This window comes from Pelobates fuscus, chromosome 2 (assembly GCF_036172605.1).
Source record: "Pelobates fuscus isolate aPelFus1 chromosome 2, aPelFus1.pri, whole genome shotgun sequence".
Lineage (NCBI taxonomy): Eukaryota > Metazoa > Chordata > Amphibia > Anura > Pelobatidae > Pelobates > Pelobates fuscus.
In genome coordinates this window covers 386,029,447-386,056,337 of record NC_086318.1, presented here as the reverse complement: position 1 = coordinate 386,056,337, position 26,891 = coordinate 386,029,447, and the positions used below count along the sequence as shown (strand labels likewise).

Genomic DNA, 26,891 nt, shown 5'->3' with positions numbered 1-26,891 from the left:
GGGTATAGGTGGCCCCGGTCAATGTCAGTCCTTTCCCCTTCTTGGGACTGTATGGATAGTCCAAGTGGGTCTGTTTACCCAATGCCTCTGCGCAAGGCCGGTTCCGTTGGGGCCTTCGATGGTGCCGATGGGGTCTGCCTCCAGGCATACCTTCCTCCCATTGTTGGTTGTGGATGGGCTCCGTGCCGGTTTAGATCGCCGGGTAGCAACCCAGTCGCATTGTGGTCAGTTCTGATCTCGTGCCCTGTGTGCTGTATTCCGGTCGTGTGGTCAGGGGGGGGTGCCCCTGTAAGGAGTATGTTCACCCGGCAGGCAGCGCAGGGTCTTGGCTGTGCTGTGTATTATTTGGTGCAAGCGCCAGTCTTTGCCTTCCCGGAATTGAAGTGTCATGGCAGCCACTGTAAGCTTTACTTTCTGCTGTCCTCTCGTCCGGAGTTTAGGTCAGGACTCTACACGTCTGTAAGGCCACTTTTGGAGCTGTGCTTTTAGTGTTTCTCGTGTTGTAGTCGCTTTGTGCGGACCGTGAGTGGCCTTTGTGCGGTTCCAGGTTACTGGGTTTGAGGCCGGCCTGTTCGGACGTGCACTCTTCATGCGGGTGGATTTCGGGGGGTTTGCCCAGTCTCCCCCTGCGCTTCTGTGCTTTGGACCCTGCCTCATATCGCCTGGTGGGGGTCCCTTTTGGGGGGACTGCATCAGGGCCTCCAGCTTCTCCCAGAGGGCACCGAAGATGCGGTCATATCTGCGTTTAGTTTCCCTCTCAATTATGTGCAGAGCTGAAGTCTATGGGTTGGGCGCCAGTAATAAACCATTTTAATGTACCAGTTGGTCTGTTTTTTTTTTACCTTTGACTACAAGCTGCTCATGTATCCTTTGGCTAAATTTGCTTTTTGGGGACAAGTTCAAGAACTCATCCCTCATTTATTTGACCCCATTTCCTGAAAAAACTGTCGGAGTGTTCGTTTAAAGCAGAAATAAAATCTTTTTTTTTTTTTTAAATCCAGCACGTAAAATGTATGTTATTCATTTTTTTTTACATGGTACTGGAAAATATAACATTTGACTCAATTGGGGAGGGCGGAGACCGATGGTTAAGCTGACCAGACGTGAGTTGCAAGAGATGATATCCCCGGCCTGTTCGATCAGAGGACCACAATTAAGCATTATCTGTGCTAACGAGACGACAGTGAACCTAATAATACCTCATCTGAGCCACTCCGCAACCGATTTGCCCGACTCAAGGCTTTGTGGCCTACACAAGAATCAGAGGAGAGACGGCCACTCTCCGAGATCTCGAGCAGGCTAGGTGGGATCCGTACACTGCATTCCCCCTCTCTCCCGGACCGGTGGGGGTTATCCCACTCCCCGCTGGACTGTCTCAAGTGGCTACTCCTGCTGCAAAATCTTCACACCTGCTCAACACACTCTCTCAGATGGCGGAGAGAGGTTTAATGGTGGCACAAGCCACGTCCATGAAGGGTAAAGCACTGCTGGACCTCCACAGTGACTTCATGCTACGGTTGGAGGCGACATTCGCAAACATTTGGTCCCAATTGGAACAACGATTGGCTTCTGCCCCTCCCCAGCTACTGAAAACGGACGGCGGAGGTGAGATACTGGGGTCGGCAAAGCACCCACCGGGAACAGCAAACTGCAACACCCCTGCCTCCCCTAACAAGGGACCAAGAGGACCGCAAATTACCCAGAGCTTGATCCTGCCACCTCGCCTATCTAGGCAGAAGACCGCGAATTGTAAGAGGTGACACACAGCAAAGTTCCCGCGACATGCGCCCTCTGAGAAGCTACTACGCCCTAACAACTCCTGTGTGCACAGGGTGAAGGAGAAAACCCTCGCTCAAGCACTGGGCGTGAAGTGGGCCATACACTAACATAGTGACACTGCAAATAAGAGGTGAGCTGCACCTGCTGGGACAGACCAACGATGCAGCTAACCCCAACCTTGGACTAACAGTTCTGCTTTGTCTAGATCGGTTGTCTTTTATTTCTTCATTTATTTTTTTCTTCATATCCTAGCTACACCTGCCTGTCAACATATCTGTATGAAGCAACGCTTCTAGTATCTCCCAGACACTAACAGGCACTGGCCAAGCGTACTTAAGCAGATGCCACACTTCTTTTAAAGCAAAGTTCATCTTAAATGCTCAATATGCCTGAATTGGTGAAACTTTTAATTTTCTGTTTTTTACTTATTGTTTCATACCAGTCAAAACAGTCTGGCACCCTATATCAGCCATATAGCCATCTCATACCATGTCTAGGTTTTTAAGTTAGACTGTTTTGCCTCCCTTCGTTGACATGATATGGCCTACTAACCATAACGATGTACTCCACCATTGAAAAGCCTTGTTTCTATTATGTACTACGTATGTATTGGCCCACGCCCATATACTCCAGGCCAAACCAGCCTATGTAGAAAACATCCCTCCTGCTGCTGCAGATATACCCCAGCACGTGATGGGCATGTTAGTTCTATCTTTATCTAACAATCTGTTATCGTCTCATGCATCTCCACCGAGAATAGTACCCAGCGGTAACTACTGTTTAGAGTGTTACACTATTTTCTTATCTTGGACTACTAATGCCAGCCCACATAGTTTGTCCCAACCACTCTTATCGCCCTCTCATTATCTGACATTACTTGTATCAGCCAGTTTGCTACTTAAAAAAATTCCTGTTTTATTACATGTCACAGTGTTATGCTCCTTGAAATATCTTTATTCGCTGTTGTGGCGTAACACACACGATTGTCTAAATGTTGCACAACAAAAATAAAGAATTAAAAAAAAAACATTTGTTTTTAAACTTAATTCTACCTATAGCTAAACAACTCACAGGAAACTCAAAAAGCAAGCAAAATAAACTCCTTCCAGAAAAAAAGTAACTGGATAATATATTGTGAAGTAAATTAATTCTAAGAAACTAAGCGATTCTAGTATGCTTAGTGGATTCCAGTAGAGTTCCATTGCAAGTATCCAGTATTGTCAATATGGCTGTATGTTGAATAAATCAACCTATTCATGAAAAAAGTAATGTCCAGACTCGACAACAACAATAGTAATGGGTACAGGTTACGTAAGACTTAATAAACCAGTAATTTAGTAATACCTGGTAATCCACCTGAACTGATGACATGTCTAAAACAAGCACTGTACTGTGAATTGAGGACTGGATATTGAGAAACACTAATTGAGAATAGTATAAGAAGAAATTATACTTCTTTAGAATACTTCCATGTTTTTTTAGTACATATAAGTGAAGGTAATATGTAGTTTATATTTGAACACTTAAGCATATTCCATATGGTATACATGTAAATTTAGCATTTTTATTCTTACAAACCTATGTATACTCAGTGGCTATCTCATTAGATATACCTGTTTTTCAACACAAATAGCCAAAAAAGCCAATCATGAGACTATATCACTATTTAAAGCATATTGACATTATTTTATTATTTATAAAGCACCAACAAGTTATGTAGTGCTGTACAATGGGTGGACTAACAGACACGTACTTATAACCAGACAAGTTGGACGCACAGGAATAGGGGGCTTGAGGGCCCTGCTCAGTCAGCTTACATGCTAGAGGGAGTGGGGTATAGTGACACAAAGGATAAGGGTAGGGGTAGAAAAGTAGGTTGCTAGAAAAGTATTTAGCGAGGACTTAGTAGGTTATTTTTGACCGTTGCAGGAGAAGAATCAGGGTGCGGGGAGGGAAAGGTGCTAACTGTTTAATTGATATGCTTTTCCGATTAAGTGAGTTATCAATGATTTTTTGAAGGAGTGGAGACTGGGTGAAAGTCTAACGGAGAAGGGAAGGGAGTTCCAAAGGAACGGCGGAGTCTTGGAGAAGTCTTAAATGCGAGCATCAGAGGTGGGAGTACGGACAGAGGATAGACGTAGGCCTGTGGCAGAGCGCAGGAGCCTAGAGGGGAACACACTTGTGTTTTAGGGAGGATAGGTAGGTTGGAGCCACGAGACTTGTAAGCAAGCACCAGAATCTTAAATTGAGCCCTATATCTTACAGAAAGTGTAATGACTGACAGAGGGGGGAGGCATTGGAGGTGCAGGCGGACAGGAAGAAGAGCTTTGCTGGTGGATTCATTATAGACTGCAACGGTGCAAGCTGGAAACAAGATCACTAAGAAAGGGATTGCAGTAGTCAAGGCGAGAGAACATAGAATGGCTATGATGTAGAGAGGTGTGATGTCCTTTCAGAGCCACCTCTGAGGGAGCTGTGCTTAGAACTTATTGTATACACATACAGTGTATGTTGGACGTGTTTGGACTCTAAAATAAACAGTGTATCCCTACATTTTACAAGGTCTTATAACAAAGATGCTAGTAAACTCTCATTTTATGGTACACAATTAATCCAAAACTATTGGAGAGGGCGAAACCTGTCATCCAGCCTGAGCAAGAATGAAATGAGATGGATATTTGAGTTAGATACCGTATCACCTAAAGGATTAAATGTGAATTTTGAGAAGTGTTAACATTTTATATTTAATACTTCGAGTGATTTTATTGTTCAAATAAATGTGTCTGAAGCTATAGGCCAACCCCCGTAGTGGATAAGGAGGGGGGAGCATGATTGCTGCCTGGAGAGGTTGGCATGGCAACAAGGGATACAATGTTGGAGATGCACCTGGACTAGGGACACTGGGAAAAGACTTACCAGACCACTGGAGAGCATGCTGAGGGAACCTGGCAGTGCTGTTTCTGGTCGTCCTGTGCCCCTGAAATGCCCAGAGAGGCCCGGCTTATTACATTGCAGGCCTTCCAGAGGACCCACAGTGCAGAGTCCTATGCAGCGATGCTGCACAGTGTCCACGATGCCCAGGACTCTCAGGAGGGGTCGGTGCCAACCAGGGGATGTCGGGACCGCCGTTCCAGGCCGCCATCGAGATTGTCCCCCAGTCCGGTTTGGAGATCCAGGGCGGCGCCACCATCTGTGAACAGTCCGGGCTGGCCTCCTGGGGAGGAATCCTGGCACCGGTATGAGGATGAGCAGTGAACGGCCCGATCGGGGCCTAGGAGTCAAGATGGCGGGTCCCAAGATAGCGCCACTGGTGAGGTCTCGCAGTCCTCACCCTTCTTTTCCGGCAGCAGCGTAAGTGACGTCAGGGCGTGCGGCCGCACGCCAGAAGCGGCGGAGCGCTGCACTGGTACGCGGAACACTGGTGGCGTGTACATGAAGTCTGTGCATCAGGGAGCATGGATGTCACAGGCCACTGCCGAACCCGGAAGTCTGGGTGAGGATGGAAGCAGAGATTCCAGAGCAGAACACTGCTGCCCCCCCCCGAAAGTAGCAACGGCGAGCGGGTGCAAGCGGGCCGGTGGAGGAACTCACCAGTGCAGGAATGGTTGGCCAGGGAGCAGGGATTGACACAGGATACCCCTCAAAGTACCCACCCCAGAAGACTTGGAGCGCCTATGGGGGTGAGCCGCCGGGCCCTTTGAGGGGCAGCAGACAGGCAGGCCATAGTACGAATACTGCCAGGTGGATCGGATGTGGAGCTGATTGACAGACCCCTGCTCCAAAACTGTGAGTTGGAGTGCGCTCGTGCTTGGTTAAGGGCAGAGGGGGATTCAAGGTTAGAAAAGGGGGGTCAAAGGGAAGTGGTACAATCGCTGCGCTTAGTGTTAGATTGCTTAGCGCCAATGGGGACTGTTGGCATAAGGGGTGATGCGCAGGAAGTTAAGGCTTCCCGCAGGAACTCCTCTGTTGGGTACAGGAGGTGGTACTTCAGGGAGGGGCGGTGTGACATCGCCCCCTGGGGTTGCATGTGTCTTTGTAGGTGAGAACAGAATACTTAAGGGTGAGTATGTGGACCTCATCTCTTTGGTCCCATGTGATAGGGAATCGGCGGATAAACCGCAAAGCGATGGAGAGTGAAAAAGGTAAGCAGCTCCCCCCTACCTTCGGGAATTGGTTGCAAGAATTTGCAACCTATGTCAGCAAGGTTTCCGGAGCGGGCCCCATCGTTTTTTACGTATTTGGATTTAATTTGGGGGGGCTTATAAGGTTTACGGGGGACAGTGCTAGTTTAAGTATGACTAACAGTTTGGGCAGAAGATGACGGTGCGGCCGCACCTGGATTTTGGAATGCAGCATGGCAACCTTTGGTTGCTTCTAATGACTCCCTGTCGTCCGTCGACATCGTCCTTTCCTTCGGCCGCCGGCGCTGCTGGAGGAGCGTCGGCAGGGCACAAGAAAGGCATCTGTTGGCTCTACAACGAGAGTCACTGCAGATGGTACAGCAGTTGTGGGTTAAAACATGAGTGCTCCCACTGTGGCTCCAACCCGGCAGTTCGATGTTTTAGGAGAGGGAAGCCCCTCCCCAGGATGGCGTCAAAGAATGACATTCCTCGTGGGAGGACCCCGGTGAGGGCGGAAAAACTGTTGTCATGGCTCACGCGGCATCCCAGGTGAAGGGACGCATGGCTACTATGGGAAGGTTTTACCAAGGGTTTTCGGATTCCATTTACTCCGTCGGGAAGGCGTAGTTTGCGCACAATTTGTCCTCCATCCAGGGTAAGGAAGGGGTGCTGCCAGCTAACCTGAGAAAAGAAGTGGTGATGGGATGGATGGCGGATCCGTTTTCCATTCCTCCGTTTGATCATTAGCGGGCATTTCGACTTATTCATCACCTGTCCTTTTCAGCGGGGTCCTTGGTTAATGACAGGATATCGAAGGAGGATAGTCGGGTCCGATACGCCTCGTTTGATCGAGCTCTGGATCTCGTTCGGGAAGCAGGGCCCAGGGCCCTGATGGCTAAGTTAGACATTCAGTTGGCTTTTCGGTTGCTGCCAGTTCACCCTACCTGTTTTCATTTGCTGGGGTGTCATGGATCGTGGCGCGGATGTCGGGCTTCTCTTCCCTCCTGCACTATCTTGATGACTTCTTGTTCGTTGGTCCTGTGCCTTCTTCGCGGTGTGAGGATTTGTTGGGACAGTTTAGGGCGGTTATGCTAGATTTGGGGGTTCCAGTGGCAGATGACAAGACGGAAGGCCCGAGGGTGGTGATTTCCTTCCTGGGTATTGAGATTGACTCCATCAGCTTGGTTTTTGTATGCCTGTGGACAAATTGGAGATCCTTACCACCTTGGTTGATCAGGTGAGGGGTGCTCAGAAAGTGCAGCTTCGGCAGATTCAATCCTGTTGGGCCATCTAAACTTTGCTTGTCGGACCATGCCTATGGGTTGGGTGTTTTGTAGGCGTCTGTCTCTTGCTACTGTCAGCATTAGTCTTCCCCATCACTTTATTCAGTTTACCAAGTGGCTTAAGGATGATTTGAGGGAGTTCCTAGCGGAGTACAATGGTCAGACGTTTTGGCGGCAGGAAGCAATATCAAATGTGGCCCTGGAGTTGGTCACGGATGCCTCTGGTATATCCCACGTGCTTGTGGACCCTTGATTTTGGATCCTAGCAGACCTCTTTGGGAGATCGCTGGCTCCCGCTTCGTGGACAGCCTATCGGGCAGTGTGGGAGCAATGGCTGGACTATGCGGGAGAGTTCGGTTTGTATTCCGCTGAGGGTAGTTTGCTGTCTACTTTCGCTTACCTGTCAACCTTACGGGAGTGCGCATCATCAGTGTTGTCGGTGGAACAATGCAGTTTAGTGGCTCTCTCCTTTCTGATGCGTTGTATGGGGTGGGAGGACGTTTCCAAAGAGTTTGTGGTCCAGAGGGTGCTTCGGGGGTGGAGGAAGGAGAGGGTTATCCACCTATTGGATGCACTGTGTGGTGTTCTCTCGTCGGTGTGCTCCTCCGCCTTCGAGGCGCTGCTGTTTCGGGTAGCCTTTTCTCTGTGTTGTTATGCCGCGTTGTGGATAGGAGAGTTGGTGGCCGTGTCAGCTAAGGCCCGGGCATCTCTCCGGAGGGGAGTGGAGTTGTTCATTCGGAGGTCCAAAACAGACCAGCTAGGATGTGGGAGGACGGTTAGTATTGGTGCTACTGGGGGAAGGTGGTGACCTGAGGCGGCAGACCGGAGGCGGCAGAGTCCTTTTTGCTTCCAAATGGATCAGTCTTAACTTGGTCTCAGTTCTCCAGTGTTTTCAAGGCTGGGTTGCGGGCGTTGGGTGTGGAGGATGGGGGATACTCTCCCCACTCCTTTCGGATTGGTGCAGCGATGCAGGCGCGGCAGGTAGGGCTGTCTGATGCTGCAATTCAGTGCATGGGTGGGTGGGATTCCCACAGATTTCAGTTGTACATTCGTCCTCACCTGTTGTAGGGCTTAGGTGGTTTATGCTGTGTTGTCTTCTCTCTACAGGTTCCCCCCGGTATGTTTGGATCATCGGTCACTCCTTTATTTATTGGGCGGCTAGGCGTGCAGAGCAGAGACCGTACGGCCGGAATCTAGGGCTCCCACATGGGCAGGTTAGGGTACGATGGCGGGGGATATGGGGTTTGGGTTGGTACCAAGTGTATCCGGAGTGCCGGACCACCGTTTCTAGTAAGCAGTAATTTGTTTGCACTGCTATTTAGTTACATTTTATCTATCAGTTGTTTTTTAAATATTATATACAATAAATTGTTACTTTTATATGAAGTACACATGTATACAAATCCATGTAGATCTGTACTATGATCTTTTCTTGATCTTTCTTTTTCTACATGCTCTATATGACTTTGAGCCCTATCCAGCAGAGTATAAGTATAACCTTTTTTGTTTACATATGGTGAAAGGGGCTTATCTACTTTATATCGCTCCACTTCTTAAACATTATACCTCAATATTCTATATTTGGTGAAGGGAACACCTGTGGAAGTGTGGTAGCTGTTTTGATAAATTACTCATAACTGTATGTTCAAATAGCTCTATTTTTCCTGCCCCTATAGAGCTTTAGTATATTCAGTGCTCTGGTAATAGTAATCCATTTTGTATCCGGAGTGCGTCGCGCTCTGTAGCTTCGTGACCGGGCCAGTGGTTCTGGTGATTCATGCCGGGGGGAGTGACTTGGGACTGAGCCGTGTGGTAGATTTAACTTATGCGTGCAAGCATGATTTGGCTTGGTGTATGTTCAGTGACGTCACGCTGGTGTGGTCCGAAGTCATTCCTCGTCCGGCTTGGGGGGCACTGCCACATGCCAAGGCGGTGGAATGCGTCAGGCGGCGGTTCAACATGATGATTTCACGTTTTGTGCGGAGGCTGGTTGGTGTTGTGGCTCGTCATGTGGAGCTGGAAGGGAACAACTTAAACCTAATGAGGGTCCACCTGAATGAAATTGGGTTGGATATTTTCAATTTGGGATTACAGTCGGCCATTGAACAGACGCTGGCTTTGGGGGGGGGGGGGCGGGGGGAGGGGAACGCAGTCCTCTCCAAGGATAGGGAGAAGCTGTGGTGGCGGTTTGTCCTTCGCCTGCAAGTGGAACTGAGATCATTGCCCGGACGGGCTTGGGGAGTCGCAGTCTGGTCTGGTTGAGGACAGACTTCAGACTGAAGAGGCTCGGGAAGAATAAAGTTATGGTTAGCTGTCTTCTGGAAAAGTCCAGCAGCTGACAGTTGTTTGTGTTATGCTGGCTTGCTAATCAAGCTGTGGCCGTTGCCCTTAACCACAATTTGTTTGTCTGTGAGTTATTGGGGGGGAAGGGTAACGGAAGAAAAAAGGGAGAGGGTCAGCAGTCATGGAGTGCCTGGACCTCTTCTCTATCAATTTATCGGACTATTTGACTAATATTTCAGGATCTTGTGGTCTGTGCATATTTTATGTTATTTTAACATGTTTTATTGAAGCAATATCTATCTATGTATATCTTTGGAGTTTATTTTATTATTATTAATATTTGTGGGGCCAAAGAAAACAAGATTTCAGAACACATCAGATAGTATTTTTTTCATAGGTTTTATAATTTTTTGGTGCCTCCCATCACTATTGTTTTGGAGTGGTGGCTAGAGACTCCTAGCCACCCAGAAGGTTTAGTGGTGGGAGACATTTTTTGAGGGGTGGAGGGGGGAGGGGCGGATAATGGTATGTCCAACCTTTCTATATTTTATTAGTAACCCCTGCTAGTGCTGCCAGTGGGCAAATAGTTCCGATTTTTAAATTCTGGGCCAAGAGTTTAAGCATCCAAGCCAAAATGTAATTATGGGACCGTATTTCAAAATAGCAGAACTAGAAGGATAGCTGACTTGGCGAATTTCCAGTTCGGTAAATATGACCGTAAATTTGAAATTCACTTTTAATTCATTTTGAATTCCTGCCAATTCTCACTTTAGTGAATAACTCTGACAGTCCTAAGGAACACAACATATGCAATAAGAGGACAAACAAGTCAAATTCCAGTGTTTTTCCTTTGTGGTATTTATTTTGCTCTCTTTTAAACCATGTGTGCAATGCAAAGAGTTGAGTGACAGAGAGACACCCTGATGGAAAATAAATAGTTTTACCTATACAATGCTTAGTGAATATTCCCCTAGAGCTATATATATTTTATGTTACAGGGTGTCAGTCTCATGTCCTGCTTTCTACTTCTGTATTTCTTATTACGTAGCTAAAGTATTACTGTATACATGGCTTTAAAGACTGGATGATCAGTAGGCCTGATTTTAATACAAGATACTCGTGCTTTGAAAGGGTTAAACTCACATTTTTTAAACATGCAATATTTTTCTGTTCTTGTGTTCGTGTGCCTGACACCAGTTTCCACTATCTTTTTTATAAACATCCTTCACTTGAACGAAGAGAATTCTTTCTAAGCACCTGCAAGTTTTAATTGGGTTCCTAAATCAAAGACTGTCACTTACATCAGCTAACAGGAACTAACTAACAGCATTACGAAATGTTATATTAAAAATTATACTTTTAGTTCTGAGACTTCTATGATTGGTTAGTATTTCCATCTGATGTATACACCCCTAGACAAACTGTGTTTAACCCCTTAAGGACAGCGGGCGTGCTATGGCGTTCTTGGGGATCCGGCTCTAAACGCCAGCGGGCGGCATAGTATTTACCTGCTCGCTGGCGATCCCCCTTCGGCGATTGCGATCGGGGGGACTTGTCCAGCATCCCAGGCAGTCCCCCTGCGTCTGATCCGGCCCTCCTGGCCCATGTGATCGTTAGGTCCTTGAGAGGACCTCACAATCACATTAACGGAATAGCCGTCCATAGCAGTGCAAGCAAGGGAGGTGCCTGTAATGACAGGTAGTCCCCCTGCTGCCTGAAATAAAGTAAAATAAAGGTTAAACACAGTGTAAAATAATAACAAAAGTTATAGAGAGCGCAAGTAAATATAGATCATACAGTGGAATTTCTAAGCCAATGCTCCAATTCAATTATCCACAAGAAAAATTGATGTTAATATCATTCTATTTTGATCAAAACGTGTACATTTGGCTCAGTCCTTAAGGGGTTAATATATACGCTGTACGACACATTAAACCTTGGAATGCTTATTGATACAATATCTGTGTGGTATGATTCTTTAAGTATTCCCAGCGGCTGAAGAGTTAAATGGAAAGCAAAAAGATCTTATTTGCCTCCTAGTATCCTAGATCAGTGCAGTGCTGTGATTTATATTAGCAGGAGCATAGCTCCGAGGGCCTACATTCTGCAGTACTTCCAAGAGATCTGGTCCAGGAGCCTCCAGCATGCCACTGCTGGGATCATCCTGACCTGACGGGCCCATATAATATGTGGCTGTGTGTCATTTTAACTCGCCAAGGCTCAACTTCCAGTTCCCAACTGTGCTTAATTAACTGATACATTTGATACCTCCTTTACATATCATTCTTTTGTTAGAATTAATTTTCTGAAAATTAACCTTACTACTGCTAGCTAAGCAGCAGTTTACAAAGAATCACTGAAATGTCACAGTCTAGTTACGTCTTCAGACTGAACGACTTCTTATTGTGCTAGAAGGTGTCTCTGGTGCCTCTCTGATCTGTAAGGTACAGGATTCCGGTCACCTCTGGCCCTTCCAATGTAACTGGTAATAAGTGAAATGTCAACTTTCATTGATTCCATTCTAATTCTGTAGACACCAGTTCCTCCTCCAATGCTCTTGTTACAAATCCCCAAACACTGTATGACGCAAGCCGTGCCAGGTACAGCAGTACAAAAAGCCCTAACATTAAATAGTCTTAAACAAAATTTTCCACACCAAGTAGAGGCGATATATAATTGGACAGGGAGGAAGAACAATATGGGACGGGGGGAAGAACACTATGGGACAGGGGAGTGGGAGGAAGAACACTATGGGACAGGGGGGGAAGAACACTATGGAACAGGGGAGGGGGGAGTACACTATGGGATGGAGGGGTAGAACACTAAGGGACAGGGGAGGGGGGGGAGAACACTAGGAGACAGGGGAGAACACTATGGGACAGGCAAGGGGGGGAACACTATGGGAAAGGCGAGGGGGGGAGAACACTATGGGAAAGGAGAAGGGGGGGAAGAAAACTATGGGATGGGGAAAAAAACACTGGGACAGGGGAGGGGGGGTACACTATGGGATGGAGGGGTAGAACACTATGGGACAGGGAAGGGGGGGAGAACACTATGGGACAGGGGAGAACACTATGGGACAGGCAAGGGGGGGAACACTATGGGAAAGGTGGGGGGGAGAACACTATGGGAAAGGAGAAGGGGGGGGAAGAAAACTATGGGATGGGGAAAAAAACACTGGGACAGGGGAGGGGAGAAAAGAACACTATGGAACTGGAGAGGAGGGGGGGAGAGAGGAACATTTAGCGGGGGGGACCACTAAAAGAGAAGGGAAGTTTTTCATATTAGATTAATTAAATTCATTAAAAGGTCTAATATTTAAAAAACATATAGGAAAAAAACTTTTTCAAAATCATTTGGAAAAAGTCATTTACAGTTTCGTTTTTTCGGCCAAGGGCATCCTGAATTTTCGGTTTTGGCCCAGAATTTTCATTTCGTTGCATCCCTACTGATGAGTGAACGTGGGGGTGCACACCTTTCTGTGAATGGCACAGCAGTAATTAATGACGCTATAATGTACATACTGAGATGAAACTGTAAAATATTAATACTACCTTTTTGTTTCTTCATACATTTACTAGAAATTTAGCTCACAATCTATATGTGATATATTAATGTTTTTAAAGTACAACTGTCAATTTTACAAGACAGGTTTAAAGGGACATTGTGGGCACCAATATAACTGGGGAGTTTTACTGCATATACATGTTGTATTTATCTATAACCGTCATGTTTAAAAAAAAAAAAAAAAAATTCTGCTTCATAATCCTGACTCCTTAGCCACGCCTCTTAACCACGACCCTCCTTTCCCCAAATAAGCAGTTTATGCCTAATTGCAGTTTTGTTTTAATTCACAATTCAAAAATTATCAAATAAATCCCACTTTATCTTTTATGATTTAAAAAAAAAAAAAAAATACTTTAACATTACCATGGTGTCAGCTGTAAATTAGAACATGAAGTACAGTGATACACTAGCTTCTGGAAGCTTTAGCCACAACTCTCAAACTGCTAAATCATGTGACGTTTCAGTCCAGCAAACGTGTTAATAATAAAATATCCTGTATAAGAAATATGTACACAGGCAATTTTAAAGTGGCATTGTCACCCCTCTTCTCCCCTGAAAAAAAGAGTTTCAAAGATACAAAACGCCCTGAGAGACAGGTTCAGGTAAGTCAAAACTATCTTCCTCTTCACCCCCAGGTCAGCTCACAGCAAGTCACTACCTGAAGCCTTTGCATATTTCCGTTACAGAGATGCTTTGGGTCTTAAGAAACCACCCGCAGAAAAAAAACTCTTATACTGAAGTGATCTTTTGCATACGATTGCATGGCTCTACTGCTGCTGGCAAAGTATTGTGTGAACAGCAGCTCATAAACATCTGGAATGCAAGTGGGGAATAAACATGCATCTGAAATGTTAAGTAATATTACAAAGTAACTTCATGTTTGTTTATCACTCCAGCACACCAAGTCGCTCTAAGTATTAGGAAAGACATCTTGGAGGGGAAAGATGTGATATTGGTGTCACTCAACGCATCACAAGATGTAGTAGACAACAAATCGTATATGTTTGGGACACTAGGCTTAATAAGAAATTAAATATCCCCAAATTAGTTTTTTTTGGTCTCTTTAGAGATGTTAATTTCTCCAATTTCACCCACCTTAAAGAGAAATTGGATTCATATATGCACAAATTGGTAGACCTAGGGCACAAATATGGAGGGATCACATTTTTTGACTACCACAAATCTTTTTTCAGCTAAGGCAGCAGCAGCATTGGCCCAGTTTAACATCCAGACAGACTGGGGCCAGTTAGAAACCAAACCTTTTTCTCGTCACTTTGTTGGGTTCAAGGTTCCAGTTTGTGCAATATGTACATCCTCCTCCCTATCCACAAATGTATGCCCAAATGAAGTCAGTCTTCCCTCCACCAGTCAGACTTCTACAGATAATAAGTTCAGACCAGCCGGAAGAGAGTAGAAGGATACATTAAGGAGACCCTTCATTTTCCTGGGAAAGCACAAGTATGCAATAATAATATTAACGCAGGGAGTTGTAAGTTCAGCGCCTGTAGACTGCTTCACATTTGTTCTTTGTATTTTAGGGCACATGCACAAACTATCTCCTGCAAAATTTGATGTACTAAACCCTTATTTAATGGATCACCCGTCACCTTATCTAGTGAAATTTTTGAATTCCAGATTCTCTTTGGGTTTCCATACAGGTTTAGTTTCCCTCCCCTTCAGGTACATTTACATGTATGAATCCCAGTGAGCAACCAAAAGTGCCCAGACTCTTAATCAGCTGCTTACTAAAGAAATTGACCAAGGCTTCATGATAGGTCCATTAAAAAAAACAAATGTTTCCAATTGAAGGACTAGTCCTCTTGCCATCGTCACCTGTAAACTCAATAATAAAAAAAGATTGATTTTCAATTTCTCTGCTCCTTATTCTTCTACTACACCAAGCTTAAACTCTCTCATACCCTCAGAAGACGTTTTGTCACAACACTCCAAAATAGATGACACTATAAAAGCAATAATTGACAGAGGACAAGGAGCATGGTTAAGTAAATCTGACATGCCCAATGCATTTATACTGCTTTCCATACTTCCTTCCCTGTGGCATTAGCATGTGGTTAAGTGGGAAAACAGTATTTCTTTGCTACAAGGCAATGTTTGGATCTAAAAGTAGCCCAAAACTGATCGATGGTTTTGCTGAAATTTTATGCTGGCTCCTCCTTAATAAATGCAGATGCCCAGTGGTGATACACTCTTTAGACAACTTTCTTACAATAGAAAAACATAATACTATACCCCCAGATTTCCAGGAACTAACCATAGACTAAACCTACCTTTGTCTTAAAGTAAAAAGCAGGATTGTCAGAAAACACAAAACAAATCATATAACAGAGCATATAAGTTATTTATAAAATATGTTTCTGACTTCCACAGAATAAATTAGTCTTCTATCAAAACTCTGGTTGCTTGTACCAATTTGTTTTCATTAAAATTAGCTTACAACATGATCAAACAAACCAAATTTGGCCACCTCCGCCCCCATGTTACCCATCAGATACTAATTGGTGTCCAGTAAAGGTACTAGACAAATTCACTTAATTGCTTACATAACAACCCCCTATTTCTCTGCTGCTAACTTTGCATGAGAATTCTCTTACAACTTAAAAATGTATTCTATACATCAGGATTCTCTTAGCTAGGTTAGGTCTTAATCCTTCTTTCTCAGGTCTGCTGCATCAAGCCATAATATTCTTACTCACATCATTAAAATACCTTTTTATTGATGGAAATCTTCAGTCTATTGATGATATATATGCCAGCCAGAGAAAGAAATTAGACAAGCATTTCCACACTATTGCTCTGTAAATCAGCGATATGGTAATTTAATAAAGTTTACCATGTAATATGTTTGCAGGTTTAACCATGCGTCGGTTTTGGAACACCACAACCGACTTTGTAATATTCAATTTGTTGGTATTTGAGTTACTTACATTCAACATTCTATCAACTTATGGTCCACACAACAAATATAAATATGTATATACATATATATGTATTGAATGCTACATATATTGGGTGAGTGTGACCATCCACACTGAAATCTGAGTTAGATGTGCAAAAAAGACTACTTGTGTGTATTTGCTCCTCAGACCTAAAGTTGCCAACACTTCTCTGGTTAACATTTATATAGGAGGGAGTGGTATATCTCTTAGTATATACTTCTGTTATCTTTTTAAATACTTTAATTGGTATGATACTGCTCTTGCTATTTATAAAGGTATCCATTATATTCATCTAGTAATAATTTCCTTCCTGCTATTTAAATATAGGCACATTACATAATCTTTATATTTGCATAATTCAATTGTCCTTGATTTCCCTCTTGCTAAATTTAATAGACACAAAATCGTATCTTTTAATCCTATATTAGGTGCCCATAAATCTGCACAACTTGCTGATTAAAAAAAAAAAATAAAGTTTTTAATTGAAATTGACAAAAGGAAAAGGTACAATTGGAAGAATTGATGGAAATAAACATCCAGTCAAACAGATATATAACAGCTAGTGCACACACCTTAAATGGCAATCACCATGTCCTCCTTGTTTTAACCTTGTATTGTAAAACATTGCATTTCCAATGCCCTCCTTGATTCTGGAAAATCATAAAGCCCTCACAAACAAACTACACACTCAGTTGGATACCTGGAGAGAACTAGACATAATGGCTTGGCAGAATAGACACTATTAAGATAATGGCACTGCCTCACATTCTTTATCTTTTTCGCACTATTCCAATTGCCTTACCGAATGGCCTGATACGTAAATTCCAATCTACACTTAACGCCCACGTTTGGAAGAAATTAACGTGGCTGGGAAATTATGAAGTTGGATTGGGAATTCCACACATTGCAACATATTACACAGTCACAGTGGTAGCTCAAGGATTAACAATTATAAAAACTAACATATCCCCAGTGTGGCTCCCACCGGATGACGCATGCATCTGTTCTCACAAAATTAAAGGAATATTGTAGTCCTTCTCCATACCCAGTAATAGGGAATCCAACTGCCTACCAAGCACAAAATTTCTGACCACCGGCTGGCAGAGGTGGGCACGACCCCTGATGGGGACGGACAGCCTTCTCTCCTTGGCACCTCTCAGCACCTTGGGCACTCTAGCACAGGATATTAGGCTGGACAACTGGTCAAAAGATGGTCAGCTTAGAGTGGGCTCACTCTACAGTGCAGGAGGGATGAAACATTTCCCAACCCTGTAAACAGAACTTAAACTTTCATCTGGAGAAATATTCACATATCTCCGCATTAAACATATAATTGAAACACATAAAATTACACCTGGGATGACATCGATAGGTCACAGTTGCACGACCACTCGCACACTCACCAAGGCATTATGACTTTGCTACAACGCCTTCCATAATATGAATGCATCCGAGAAGTTGCCTTACATGACGCAATGGGAAAAGGAACTGGGTATAGAGCTACCCTTGTCCGATTGGATACAATGCGTGAGGACAACAAAATCGTCTTCAAGTAGTCTTTATCATTGGGAGGCCTACTGCAAGATCTTAATGTGATGATACATGGTACCACAAAAGCTAGATAGGATCTACAGTACTGCATCCCCTCTATGTTGGACATGTGGGGCGGGAACGGGATCCTTCACTCACATATTCTGGGAATGTACCAAATTATCAACATATTGGTCAAAGGTGGAGGAAACATTTTCATTTCAAAACATTACCAAGACCACGTTAGCCCCTAACCAGCATGATACCTGCTCCACATAATCCCAAATTTAGACTCAGTACATAACAAGGTAGTGCTTATTCACCTTTTGCTGGCCACTAAGATAAACATTGCTTGCCTTTGGAGGGGGACCGCCCTACCTACCATACTGGAAGTTACAGACAGACTAGTAGCCACAATCGAGCTAGAAAAGTTAGCTTTCAGAGTAAGAGGGATAAAAAGCAGCTTATTACAGGAAATGGGAATGCTGGCTAAAAGCGAACCCAACCAATACACACATAACCATACACAATGCCATAAGCTGAATGCGGCTTCGCGTTTCCACCTCACACCCTGCGAACCGGCACACATTCACAATTGGTATTATCTCCTTCCTCCTGGCAGTCCTTACGGGTCACTGATGTTCTGCATTAATGATCAATGTTACTTTTTGTTCCTTATTTATTTATTTTTGTCCCTCCCTGTTTGTTGTTGGTATTTCTTCCAATTGTATCTCGTATGCATTGCTGTGATGTCTAATGCTGAACTTGTTAAGGCACAAGAACCTAACCATATTGAGATGATGCCTCTTGTGACATGCAGTTCGCATGAAATACTGTAAGACAAAGGCTCTACAATATAATCAAATAGTCCTTGTGTTGTGTATTTTACTACTAAGATGTCTGTAGAGGTGCTGCATGCTTGGCTGACCTGCTAACTGTACTTACTGTTTTTGTTTTCACCCTGCAAAACAAGAACCTAATAAAATTAGATATTGCTGACATTGCAGGGTTAAAATGCCTCTAGTGACTGTCACACTGACAGCCAATAGAGGCACTTCCAACTCAGCTATTTCATAGTGACTATCTGATTGGCATAGACCCATAGGAAAGCATTGGATTGGCTAAGGTCATCAATATTGAGGAGGCAGGGTCAGCCATGGAAAATGCAGCATGGCGTGGGAGAAAAAGTGAGTATATAGATGGATGGCAGATGCATATGGTATGTGATGGGAGCATGACATGGATGGGATGGTGTTACGCTACTAGGGGTGATTTGGATTGGAACTCAACTTCAGCTTGTAATCTCCCTAATTACATTAGTGAAGAAATGGAGAATCCTTAAGTATCAATACTGTAGCTTTAAGAAAAGAGAGAATCACTGGTAACTTGATTCAACCAAAGTTTTAATAAGTGTTAAACTTAAATGAATTGCATTTAGGCAATAATCCAATAAGAAGAAGTGCAAGTAATCAACAACACAAAGTTCATTATTAAGTATTTCTTCAGAGATGCATTAAGTAACATTCGTTCATGAGAATAATCTTCAATAGGAACAATAATCAAGTAGCTAAGAATATTTGCAAAGCAAGAACAGTTCATAGTGAATAAGCATGATGGGAGTTGTCCTTCATGAGATTAGTAACTTGAAGCACTGAATGTAATTGCAAAGCAAGAAACAGTTCATAGTGAATAAGCATGATGGGAGTTGTCCTTCATGAGATTAGTAATTTGAAGCACTGAATGTAATTGCAAAGCAAGAAACAGTTCATAGTGAATAAGCATGATGGGAGTTGTCCTTCATGAGATTAGTAATTTGAAGCACTGAATGTAATTGCAAAGCAAGAAACAGTTCATAGTGAATACGCATGATGGGAATTGTCCTTCATGAGATTAGTAACTTGAAGCACTGAATCTAATTGCAAAGCAAGAAACAGTTCATAGTGAATAAGCATGATGGGAGTTGTCCTTCATGAGATTAGTAACTTGAAGCACTGAATGTAATTGCAAAGCAAGAAACAGTTCATAGTGAATAAGCATGATGGGAGTTGTCCTTCATGAGATTAGTAATTTGAAGCACTGAATGTAATTGCAAAGCAAGAAACAGTTCATAGTGAATAAGCATGATGGGAGTTGTCCTTCATGAGATTAGTAATTTGAAGCACTGAATGTAATTGCAAAGCAAGAAACAGTTCATAGTGAATACGCATGATGGGAATTGTCCTTCATGAGATTAGTAACTTGAAGCACTGAATCTAATTGCAAAGCAAGAAACAGTTCATAGTGAATAAGCATGATGGGAGTTGTCCTTCATGAGATTAGTAACTTGAAGCACGGAATGTAATTGCAAAGCAAGAAACAGTTCATAGTGAATAAGCATGATGGGAGTTGTCCTTCATGGGATTAGTAACTTGTAGTAATGAAGATTTGAGTAAGCAAGCATTAGTTCATTAATAAATGATATTGCAGACAAATAGCTGAACGATATACTTAAGGTTAATATGGGTAGTCCTCCAATAGTTCAGTAAAAGTTCAGCAAAGTATCTGTTCTCCAGTAATCCTTTATGGCATGCAGCAATCCTTGCATTTGCTCAAAGGCTGGAACGGCTTGTCTGAGCTTGTGGAGAGGTAGTCTGGTGGAAGTAGATCCCAGTAGCTGAGCCTGTGGAGCCCGCGGTCTCACGGAGGCAGCTCACACGTTAGCTCACACAATCAATCACCAAGCACCCTCCCTCTGGCCCAGTCTCCCTAAATACCGCCAGAGCTGTGTCAGAGGGGGGCGGGGTCCGCCTCCTCACCGCTGAGTGCCGAACCCGGAAGTGTTACTCCATGACAGATGGCAGACAAGGCACGTGATGGGTAGCAAGATCAAATAAAATGATGGCTAAGAGATCACCAAAAAGGTGTGGCAAAGTTATGCAGCTTGGAAGGAAGAGAATGTGATGGTGTGAAGGGGAATTTAGATTTAACAAAGGCCGCATTGCGTGGCTGTGTACCTAACTTCAAATCAAAGTCTGTAACGTACATCCTCCTGGAATGCTCACATCCATTTTTTTTTTGTTTATTGGGTTTCTGAGAGGCTAGTCAAGTTGGGTTTATTGGGTGCATTCACTATTTACTGCCACTGAGTGGAGTTCCCAACTGGCATGCATGGATCTATTTTTAAGACTAGAGAGACCTGTGCTTCTTTGTAATATAGATGAATTTAATTATATCATAAACAGTCAATGGCAAACATATTGGTTCTTTTAAAGTGGTTTAAACTGCAAATGCATTGAAAAACCAAACTGATAATTAAAAATAAAACGGTTGTATTTAGGATAATTCAATTATCACCTATCATAGAATACATACTCCCAGATAGCCCTGTATTTGGTCTAAAACAGTGGTTCCCAACACAGTCCTCAAGTACCCCCTAACAGTCCAGGATTTAGAGATTACCCAGTTGTGTCATATATTTTTAGAAACAAAACAAAAGCACTGTAGACACAACATGGTAATCCCTAAGTCCTGGAATGGTAGGGGTATTACTTGAGGACTAGGTTGGGAACCCCTGGTCTAAACAATAAACGGAAAAGGGGAAAGACGAGTTGCTGTGATTGATAGGTGTTTTTTATGGGTGTACATATCCCATATTTATGAGATTCAACATTGAAAAATAGATTGTGAAGGCTGATAAAAAGCAGCTTATTAAAAAGTGATTTTGCCTATTAGTTCTTAAGCATGTGCACATTTACATTAAATTCCAAGCATTCCGGAATCACTGTACTGTGCTAGCCTTTGCTCCTTCAGTGGGAACTCTATTCTATGAATCTACCTTTTCTGTAGTTCTTCTTCCCAGGTTCATTCACTTTGAGTTTTATTGTAAGGAAAAATTAAAACTTCCTTGATAACATTTCAAAACAAGACATTTAGACAAATACATGAAAATAAATGAGACCGCCAGTTGCCACTAGCATGATGAAAATGTGGCATGTATTTCATATAGTTACTTGGTAACATGTCATTGTACTTGCACTACTGTTATTATTTAATAGTAATCGGTCTATATTCACTAAAATTAACTATTTTCATTCACGATTACGGTTAATTTGCAAATGGCTCAATCGCATTTCATTGCTACAAGAAAAGAAAAAAAAAAGGACACGACTTAAAGGGACTCTCCAGGCAGCCCTTTTTACTCACCTCGTTCCAGCGATGGGAGCCTCGTGAAGCCGCGCCCCCTATTTCATCAAAATGACGAAATAGGCGGGCGCGAGCAGGGAGCAATCAGGCGCTTACATTCGGAAGTGTCATTGCTCCCTTGTGCGCATTCATGCCGCCCTATGAAGTCCTGAGCGCACTACCGACTACTGACAGCTCAGCTCGTGGTCTTTGCCCGCCCCCTCTCCTCTGCTGACAGGCAGGAGAGAGAAGGCACGCACACAGTGCCATACATGATAGGAAGTCCCTCTGGTGGCCATCTGAGTGACGGCCACTGGAGGTATTCCTATCAATCAATGTAAACACTGTATTTTCTGTGAAAATACAGTGTTTACATTAGATTGCCTGCAGGGAGCTATAGATCTCACCTGAACAACTACATTAAGCTGTAGTTGTTCAGGTGACTATAGTGTCCCTTTAAGTTATGAATAGGTTTTGGTGAGATTTAAAGCTGAGTATCATTATAGAGATACCGGGATGGTGGGTAATATTAGGGGGGTTGAGAATTTTATCGAAACAATGCTCCCAATCTGAATGAGGGAAATAAGATCGGTGTTAGGAATACATTTGCAGTTCAGCAGTTTACAGATAGCTGAATCATCCACGTTATATGGAAATTTTACTTATTTCCACAGACAACTGAGTTGCTAGAAGTGCATCTCATCAATCAAATCTGCCTCTCATAAATAGCCAAATGGGTCACACTTGGTTAAAAAGAATGAATTGTGACAATTGAACAACATTTGGCTTACATTCGGTCGCCATTCATTGTTTAGTGAGAGACTCCTAACTTATACTCAAACAAAAGTGATAAAAAAAAAACATTGTATGCGGCAAAGGAACTATACTTTGCTGTAATTTTAAGCACCGTGTTAACCAATAAATATCTCTGATATTTCATGCAGTTAACACATTCTTTATAGTCTTTTTGCTGACATCGATAACCCTTGCATGATGAATTTTAACCCCTTAAGGACCAAACTGTTTTGGCCATATTGTACGTTAAGGACCAGGGCTGTTTTAACACTTTTGTGGTGTTTGTGTTTAGCTGCAATTTTCTTCTCTCTCATTTACTGTTCCCATACAAATTATATATTGTTTTTTTTCCAGCACTAAAAGGGCTTTCTTTACATACCATTATTTGTATCATGTCATATAATTTACTTTAAAAAAACAATAAATATGGTGAAAAATTAAAAAAAAACACGTTTTTTTACTTTTACTTGAAAAATCTTTTAATTATCTACAAACGGTAATGAAAATAAATTGCTAAATAGATTTAAAATTTTGTCCTGAGTTTAAAAACACTCAGTGTTTACATGCTTTTTTTTGCAAGTTATAGGGCTATAAGTACAAATAGGAAATTGCGGTTTAAAAATATATTTAAAATGTATCAATAGTGACATTGTAACACTGTTATCTGTCATAAATCTCTGAATCACACCCCACATGTACATATTTTTTTAAAGTAGACAACCCAGGGTATTCAATATGGGGTATGTCCAGTCTTTTTTAGTAGCCACCTATTCACAAACACTGGCCAAAGTTAGCATTTATATTTGTTTGTGTGTTAAAAATGCAAAACACAATTATGAACGCTAACTTTGGCCAGTGTTTGTGACTAAGTGACTACTAAAAAAGACTGGACATACCCCATTTGCAATACCTTGGGTTGTCTTCTGTTGCAAATAGTATACCATCATGGGGGTAATTCTCATTCCTGGGCTACCATACACTCTCAAAGACAACATAACCAACCAAGCAAATTTCAATGTAACAAAAAAAGGAAAATCAAGCCTTATATTTGACCCAGTAACTTTCAAAAACACCATAAAACCTGTACATGAGGGGTACTGTTATACTCGGCAGGCTTTGCTGAACACAAATATTAGTGTTTCAAAACAGTAAATGTATCACAACAATGATATCATCAGTGAAAGTGCCGTTTGTGTTGGAAAAATGCAGAAAAAACGCCACTTTCACTGACAATGTCACGCTGTGATAGGTTTTACTGTTTTGAAACACTAATATTTGTGTTCAGTGAAGTCTCCCGAGTAAAACAGTACCCCCCCCCATGTACAAGTGTTAGGTTGTCATGAAAAGTTACAGGGTTAAATATAGTGCTAGCAAATTAAATTCTCTGGCCTTCAGGCCTGGGTTGTCAGGCAGGTCCTTCAAATTGCAAACAATAAAATTACTTAATTATTTTAAAAATATTACATAAATATGCACGTCTAATTTAAATATATTTACATATTTATATATTTGAAGTCTACGTGTATATTTATAAAATTATTTATGTAATTTTGTATATGGATATATATATATTTTTTTGTATTATTTATTTATTATATATATATAATTTCATTCTAAGTGTATTTTGATATTATGTATATAATTTTTTTAAATTATTTAACAAAAAGTAAATTTATTTTTATTTACTTATTATTTATATTTTACAATATATATATACAATATATATAGTTATTATATATATATTATATATATATATATATACATGTGTGTAATTTAATTATAATTGTATTTTTATATTAATATATGTATATATAAAATACACTTAGTTTGACATTATGTATATAATATATATATATAATTATTTTACTGTGACTGCTTTATTATAACTTTTAAGGCAGATACATGGACACCTATTGTGGCTATGTGACCGCTCTGTTAGAGCGCTCACATGACCGCGGGGTCCAAATTCACAGAGGGGAGACTGCCTGGGCTGCAGGCAGTCTCTCCACACCGGAAGTAACGCCGATCGCCGCAGGGGGAACAGCGGCGACCGGGTGAGTAAATATTTCCGTTATGACGGTTCAGGACCGTCACCGGTCCTCAAGGGGAATTTTTGGATAATGTTCCTGAACTGTCACCGGTCGTGAAGGGGTTAAGCATTTGTATTTGTGTTTAGTCTTTTTTTCTTTTATGCAAACTGTACTGATGAAATGTTAGCATTTCAGAAGTGGTGCACAGACCAATACTGCTTTAACAATTTGATTTATGTGGTATACTTTATGTGCAGAATCTACATGGTGGACTAACATTAACCCCTTAAGGACCAAACTTCTGGAATAAAAGGGAATCATGACATGTCACACATGTCATGTGTCCTTAAGGGGTTAAATCAGAAAAAAAAGATACAATAACTCTTGTAAAGATAAAATAACTCAAGAATGCCAACGTCACCCACAATCTTGTCCAATCCAATGCATCTCATAGAGAATCACTAGATTGGCGAGCACATGCGTGGTAAAATGCTGCGCTCCTCCAATCAAATGCTGCTGTTACCAGATCAAGTTTTACTCAGTCGGAAGCGCTTCTAGTGGTTGGAGTGACCCACTATAGGAGGATTTAATTCTGCAATTTGAACATTGCAGGTTCTGACAAATGGTTTACATTGCTGTGTTAAAATGAAAGAACACTGCACCCAGACAACTTCATTGAGATTAAGTGGTTTTGGTGACTATAGTGTTCCTTTAAGTGCAAGAGCAATGCACAGCTTGAGTGTCCCCTCTTACATACAAATTATTTACAAACTTTGAAGGTTCTGTGTATCATTATTATAGCTTATTGGTTCTGTGTATCATTATCGTAGCTTATTGGTTCTGTGTATCATTATTATAGCGTATTGGTTCTGTGTATCATTATCGTAGCTTATTTGTTCTGTGTATCATTATTGTAGCTTTTCAAAATTCATTTCTTGTTTGTAAAGTGAATCGAGAGTTTATGGAATGCCAAGAGGACTAGTATTAGAAACAGATTGCAACCAGATGTGGGAAAAATGCTGCATGGAAACTTTACTATGGAACTTTACTTTCGAAAAATCCTAGATATATACAAAAATTACAACCCCATTAAAAGGTGCATTTCTGCCCAGATAATACATACACTTAGTGTTCTGTATGTTAAGCAAATGCAGTTAAGACAAATTATTCTTTCAATGATTTTTCTTTTTCTGGCATTCTGGCAACAGATATTCAGCCATCACTGACATATTTTGGGTCACATAGTTAAAGATCAGACAAAAATATGAACAAACAAAATTTGCATCTGAGCAGGATTAGGGCATTTCGATGTGGTAGGCACAATATTTCTATCTCAATATTTATTTCTAAAAGTGTTTTTTAGTAGAGTGGGTATATATATTTTTTATTAATAAAACAAAATTAGCAAATAAAGAGAAATAAATAAATAATGTATGCATATATCAGAAAACTAACATTTGATTTGTGTCTATCATTCTTAAGGCTTTTAAAAGAAATACCATATTGTTTGTACGTTTTAAGAAAATGTTGTTCGGGACTCATAGTCTTTGCTTAGTGATGCAAATCATGATTTGGAGTTTACTGCCACAAAACAAACACTACCCCTACTTTGCACGTGGAAAGAAATGCGTCATATAGAAATGTCTACATACCTATAGAAGTAACTTGCAGGGTAGGAATGTGTGCTTTTTGTTTAAATGAAGTGAAGGAACACTCTGGACTCGGCACATAGCTGCTGGTTTCATGTTCATTTTCAGCAATCTCACAGTGCGCTTCTCATTTCTTAGTAAATCTTCTCGTAAGTACATGAAGTGTCTGTAACCTAACACCTCCCTTCCTTTCTCTGAACGACTCCTCCTGCTCCCAGCAGGAAAGAGCCAGTTAAGAGCTCACGCCGTCCGGGTTATTCACTGAAGTGGGAATTTTGAGGAATTCCGAGTGAATTTCAAAATTGAGATCAGACTAGCAAAATCCTAAGTCCTAAGGCAAAGTCAGTTCGGTTTTCAGTTTGGCTACTTTGAGCTTAAATTTGGAATTCATTTTCCATTCACAAACAATTCTCACCTAAGTAAATATCCCTGGCAGACGGCAATTTTAGGAAACTTTATACAGACCTGTCAGGTAGTCCAAGTTCCAGGAAGACAGATCAGCAAGGTGCTGTGCACGCCATGTTGCGAACTCTATTGCGCTGTGAGCTGGATGCAGAACCAAGGATGGAAACAGAATGACAAGTGTGTCAGTTTCCATTCACAATAACACCCCTGGGTAGGATGAAATTTCTTCCAACACAAGGATTTAGCTTTAATGTAAAAAGTCTCCCAGTGCCAGGCAAAGAATGACTAACTGCAGATAACCAGGTAACCCATTACCTGGCTGAAGTGCTTA

The 26,891-nt window shown here is 42.0% G+C and overlaps 1 protein-coding gene across 1 annotated transcript in view; it reads right to left on the bottom strand.

The window, feature by feature from the left end:
• The window catches only part of TLR5 (toll like receptor 5), a 76,862-nt gene extending 50,566 nt beyond the window's left edge, over window positions 1-26,296 (bottom strand). Inside the window, exon 1 of the mRNA XM_063441424.1 lies at window positions 26,159-26,296. The gene's annotated coding sequence lies outside the window, so the exon portion shown is untranslated. The remainder of the gene's footprint in view (window positions 1-26,158) is intronic.
• Between the last annotated feature and the right edge of the window lie 595 nt (window positions 26,297-26,891).